Here is a 6,595-nt window from a genome sequence, read left to right as displayed (position 1 = left end):
ATTTAGTAACCTTGTCACAATTCTATTTAAAAATAGCCAAAAGCGGCTGTCACTATATGTAATCCAAAGAGAAAAAGGATTATTTTAGTACTGCACATATCAAAGTACCTAATCAGGCTGAAACAGGCAATTTTCTATTTAACCGTTAAGGCATTTATGGAATCTGTATTTTTTGGCACCAGCGTTTCTACTTTTATTTTAGTTTTACCCTTATTCAGCTGGCGATTTCTACATTCAAGTCCTGCAAACAAGGGAGAAGAATAATAATTATGCATCATGAAATTTAATTAAGTTTAAGGCTCCAGAAATGGGCCTAAGGAACTTCAGATGTCACTAGGAATTAGGTGTCTAATTAGTTCTGCCATGCTCTTTTACACTTGGGATGAACTGTGTTAGGTTTCTATTAGGCATTTATAATCTAAGAATTTGCAATCAAAGTCCCTATCACATTTACACATGCTATGGGTCAGATTAACCAGGAGCCAGTTAACCTGCCTGTATGTTTTTAAAGTATGGAAGGAAACCCGGAGATAAACCCACACAGATATTGGGAGAATGAAACTTCCAGCAGTTATGGAAACACCTGGTATAAAGTTGGCCATACACATATCCACTCGCTTGGCAAAGTTGCCAAACAAGCGGCCTCGTAACAAGCCGAGGGGACTGAGTAAGAATGGCTGTATGTAGGGTTGCCATCCAGTCGGTATTTTGCCGGCCTAGTTGCTAAAATACCTGACAAGGCCGGGTCCGTTATTACTAATTTACTGGCAATGTAGTAGCCAGTAAATTCACACTTAAGTTTAGCCACTGGCCCGTCTCTGATTCGCACAAAATTGGCGGAGACACTTAAATTTTTTTCTTCCATGACCCTCCTTTAGGCGTCTGTGACTTCATAGCTCCACCTACCCTCATCAGTACCCACCCCTCTGATGTCACTGACCAACCATTATCACCACCCCCCTCTTCTAGCCGGTAAATTCATCCCAAAAAGGTGGCAGCCCTATCCGTGCTCCAGGTCCCTCTGAAAAATATTTAGCAGGGGGCCCAGTGCATAGCCAGATTTACCTGGTTCCCCACTCTTACTTGGACCCCCGGCTGCCCTGCTCACCAATGTCCTCTGCTCCCCACCTGCTGGTAAGATAGAGTCTGGGAAGGAGATTTCTTTAATATCTCATTCAACTTCTTAAAGGGCATGCAAAGGAAAAAAAATAAAATCCAAATTTTAATTTCTTTAATGAAAAAGAAACCTATATCCAATATACTTTAATTAAAAAATGTGTACCGTTTTTATAAGAAACCTGACTTATGCAGTGAAATTCTCCCTTCATTTACTGCTGTGGATAGGAATTGTCAGACGGTCCCTAACTGCTCTGCAGGGAAACAATTAAACTTATGAACAGCAGGGGGAGCCCCCCCTTACTTCCCAGCCATGCAGAACTCAAGCAGCTTTGTTTGTTTCCCTGTAGAGCAGTCGGTGACTGTGTAGAGATTTGTATTGGATTTTATTTTTGCCTTTACATCCCCTTTACTGTTTCCAACTCCAGCTGCAGGGACAAAGATCATGGCGCCAGATTTAAACAGATAAACTGGGATTCTATTTGGAGGATTATTTTGCTGCAGTCACTGGTTCTGCAGAGTTGGAGAAAGTTTGTATTAAACAATACAAAAACTATAAAATCCACATTAGATTACATGACAACACAGGACCCAGTGCAGTCTGTATATTCTGATTATTAATCAGTCTTGCTGTATCGGCTTCTGGCAGATATTATTTGACTTGTGCTGTTTTGATCATTTATGATGATGCCTAAGCAGCCCAGACCACACTGAGCATGTGCACAGTCTTGGTCTTGCAAAGATGTATAACAAAGTTACAAGATGGTGACCCCCTGTGGCCAACTTTGAAAGCATAAATCATTTGTTTGATTAGGCTTGTGGTGCAGTGAGTTCATGTTTATGTTTAGTATACAAAATACAGCATTTCTAGCCTTATTCTATTTTAGACTTTACTTCCTCTTTAACTGTAGAGGCAGCGGACCCCAAAGTCCTTGTCCCTCAGGCTCCCAGTGTGGTCTGCACATCTATAGTTTTGCCTGTGCAAACAAGATGATCTTTCCACAATTCATCCTCCTATGTGCCAGGCCAAATTGGGCTTATCTGATCACTTGACCCCGGGCCAACTTATGAAAATACAGCTCCTTTCCTAGTTATTATTAAAAGGTGTCAAAACGACCTTAAATGCCTTGAGGACAGATGCTTTCAGGTGGCTTTTCTGCTCATTTGTACCCATTAAATCCAGGGATTCAAATACAGACGCCTGTAATGTGATCTCTTTGTACAGTTTCTCAAACCGCCTGACAAGTTGGTGCCTGAGAGCCGTGGATATCAATCAGAAACACGATGAGTTTTTATTGGCGTTCTCACATAGCAAATACATTTCCGTGATAGAACTATATAAAAATGCTTTTCCTGATATCACAGTAAATAAATACGGTCTCGGGTATATCAGCACTAAGTAATAAATGAGTGGAGGTAAGCAATAAAGAGATAGAGAGAAAAAAAAAACAGCTATAAAAAGTCCCCCAATGGGATGGAAACCACGAGGCAAGTCAAACCCAGCGACTATTGTTGCAGTTCTATAAAGGGACGCAATGTATTTCCAATTACAGTTGCCCTATATTTTCTAGTGTAAAGCAATTGAGAGATGCAACTGAGACATCAGCCAGTTACCAGCTTGGAGGGACCAAGTCCCTTTATACCGGTTTTGATAATAAAAAAAAATTGCTGCTCTGTTGGGCTATTCCAGTTGATTAAAACAAAGGGTTGGCCACTGCTATAAGCTGTTTCATTCAGATGTTGTTCAACTTCTGCAATTTATTTTCTAGTTTTCAAGGTGTTATCGGTTTTTAAACAGCTAGTATAATACATTATAAATAAGAGCTGCGCCTGCTGGTCATTTGGTGGAAAATTGACGTTAGTGAGAGTAGGAACACCCTGTTATGTTGCTCTGCTTAGAACTGACTAGAGAAACGTGGGACAGAGCTATAACCTGCTATAAGCTTAAACGGCAGGTCAGTCATTTGAATTTTAGCCTGCATGGAAGTGGAGGCCAGTCTAGGGGGTTGGCAGGTGTTGGGGTTGGTGAGACGGATGAGCCAGGCATTATTTTCTAATAGAGTAGGATCAGTCTTTGGGCAGTTTTTGGTTTTGAGCAATAAAGAATTGCTGTAATTAATAAATGAGAATAAATCAGAATCAAATCAGCAACTGATACCAGGGAAACGTATTTTAATTCATACCGAGAGAAGAAAAGAGGTTCCAGCTAAATATTGGGAAGGGGTTTGTTACAGTGAGAGCTGTGAAGATGTGGAATTGTCTCCCTGAATCAGTGGTACAGGCTGATACATTAGATAGGTATAAGAAGGGGTTGGATGGTGTTTAGTAAGTGAGGGAATACAGGGATATGGGAGATAGCTCATAGTACAAGTTCATCCAGGGACTGGTCCCATTGCATCTTGGAGTCAGGAAGGAATTTTTTCCCCTCTGAGGCAAATTGGAGAGGCTTCAGATGGGTTTTTTTTGCCTTCCTCTGGATCAACTGGCAGATACATAGTAAGATAGGTAGTTAGGTAGTTTAAAAAAAAAAAAAAGGTTGAACTCGATGGACATCCTTACTTACTATGTTACTGTGTTATGTTACCTGCCTGCTACATATAGGATTGCCATAACATTTGTATCAAGCAGAATTGTTACCACTCAGGACAGTATAACACCAGCTAGGTGGTAACCCTAGCTACATATGTCTGGGGCATCTAATATATACAGTATATATATATAGTAATTTAAACTAGCCCCTGCACCCCTGAGTAGTTCCGCCAGTGTGTATATATATATATATATATATATATATATATATATATATATATATATATATATATATATATAAAAGACTAGCGACACCAGGAAATTTCTTAAAGGAGACATATTGTCAAAAAAAAAAGAATGTACCAGTGCATGTTTCAGGCTGATTTATTGAATATTTCTGCAAAAACCGTAATAATCCCTCCCTTCTCCTCCACTTCCTGCTCCCTGAATTCCCAGCCTGTGCACTCATATAGATATATTATCTTAATGGTAAAAAACAATTAAGCTGCAAAGGCACATTTAAACCTCTGGGTACCACACAGAATTATATATATATATATATATATATATATATATATATATATATATATATATATATATATATATATATATATATATATATATATATATATATATATATATATATATATATATATTTATATAAAATTTTAAAAAACACATAGAAGAACAACATGTATTCAAATTGTAAATAAAAATAAATACAATATTCATACATACATCCAGAAGCTCTTCTTTTTGCTGTTTCAAACTGCAGGCGGCTACAATGACCAGCAGATGGCACTCTCTTGTGTCACAATAGCAAAGCATAACTTTTATTATAATGCTTCTTCTTCTTCTTCTTCTTCTTCTTCTTCTTCTTATTATTATTATAGACTATTTCTTAAGTTCCTATGCTGTACAGTGCATTGAACACAGGGTCCTATTTACTATTTATTGATATTGCTCTTTTCACTCGCACGTTTGAAATGCTGCTCCTGTAAGACATGTTTATGTTTTTCATAAATGAAAGCAAGGTGTGAAACGGTGGGAAGAAAATTAGTTTACAGTGGCAAAATCTACTAAACTGGATTTTCTTATTTGGTGACAAATTCCTAAAATGTTCTTCTGAATGAAGCAGGGTTTGAATTTACCTGTGTTTGGGTCTGTGCCTGTAATGCAGACCTTTCCTCCTGTATTGTCAGAAGTCTCCTGTATTCATACTCATGGTCAGAAGTGCACAATCAGGTTTTAATGGGACAAGACCTGTGTATAACAGGGAGTAAAATAGGCATGGTAAAACATTCTACATTGTTCAGGGTTGAATGCATAGCTCCCAACTGTCCCGTTTTCTGCAGTACAGTCCCGATTTTGACAGCTCATCCTGCAGTCCTGGATTGTTACTGAAATGTCTCGAGTTTCTCTTTGATCTCCTGCACTGACTGCCAGAAAAAGATACAAAGTTTCTGAAACTTAATTAAAATAAGTGGCTTTTTGGCAGAGAGCCCAGAATACTCAGCGTCTGCATTTTGATAAAATGGTAACATTTTAAGATATTCAAAGAAACAATTTATGATAATTGGGAGAACTGAGATTTGCTACTTAAAGGGCAATTTCAGCTTCATTAGCAAAACTGTTATAACACAAAAAACTCTTAGAAATGTGTTCAAACTTTCATAACCTGCCAAATTTAGGTAAATGGACATGGTAATCAGGGGGAATGGGCATGACCGAAAAGATTTCCCTGCGCTTTGCGTGGCTGTTGTTGTTGTTGTTGTTGTTCCTCTTTACATTTTGCAAATATTGGGAGATATGTTGAACTTGAGCATAAACAATTAATGTACAAATCAGTGGCATAATGGAAATGCACTGGACAGGGACTAACATATATCAAAAATCCATAATCTGGGCTCTCCGCACCCTTTACATAATTTTTTGTGTGTGTGTGTGTGTTACTCAGAGTTCCCTGTATAACTCAGCCTGCAGCCTTGTGCCTTTATATGGTCACAGAACAACCCCTCAGTGACTTCTAATATCCTTATCATTTACAGTAGGGGGTACATTATCCCTTATAATACATGAGTGATACTCAGAGTTCCCTGTATAACTCAGCCTGCAGCCTTGTGCCTTTATATGGTCACAGAACAACCCCTCAGTGACTTCTAATATCCTTATTATTTACAGTAGGGGGTACATTATCCCTTATAATACATGAGTGATACTCAGAGTTCCCTGTATAACTCAGCCTGCAGCCTTGTGCCTTTATATGGTTACAGAACCCCTCAAAGACTTCTAATACCCTTATAATTTACAGTAGGGGGTACATAATCCCTTATAATACATGAGTGACACTCAGATGCCCCTGAATAAGTCAGCGTGCAGCCTTGTGCCTTTATATGGTCACAGACCCCCTCAGTGACTTCTAATATCCTTATCATTTACAGTAGGAGGTACATTATCCCTTATAATACATGAGTGATACTCAGAGTTCCCTGTATAACTCAGCCTGCAGCCTTGTGCCTTTATATGGTCACAGAACCCCTCAGTGACTTCTAATATCCTTATCATTTACAGTAGGAGGTACATTATCCCTTATAATACATGAGTGATACTCAGAGTTCCCTGTATAACTCAGCCTGCAGCCTTGTGCCTTTATATGGTCACAGAACAACCCCTCAGTGACTTCTAATATCCTTATCATTTACAGTAGGGGGTACATTATCCCTTATAATGCATGAGTGATACTCAGAGTTCCCTGTATAACTCAGCCTGCAGCCTTGTGCCTTTATATGGTCACAGAACAACCCCTCAGTGACTTCTAATATCCTTATCATTTACAGTAGGGGGTACATTATCCCTTATAATACATGAGTGATACTCAGAGTTCCCTGTATAACTCAGCCTGCAGCCTTGTGTCTTTATATGGTCACAGAACAACCCCTCAGTGACTTCT

Source organism: Xenopus laevis, chromosome 1S (genome assembly GCF_017654675.1).
Source record: "Xenopus laevis strain J_2021 chromosome 1S, Xenopus_laevis_v10.1, whole genome shotgun sequence".
In the NCBI taxonomy this organism is placed as follows: Eukaryota; Metazoa; Chordata; class Amphibia; order Anura; family Pipidae; genus Xenopus; species Xenopus laevis.
The sequence above is the reverse complement of the archived record's forward strand: the minus strand, read 5'-3'. Positions refer to the sequence as shown.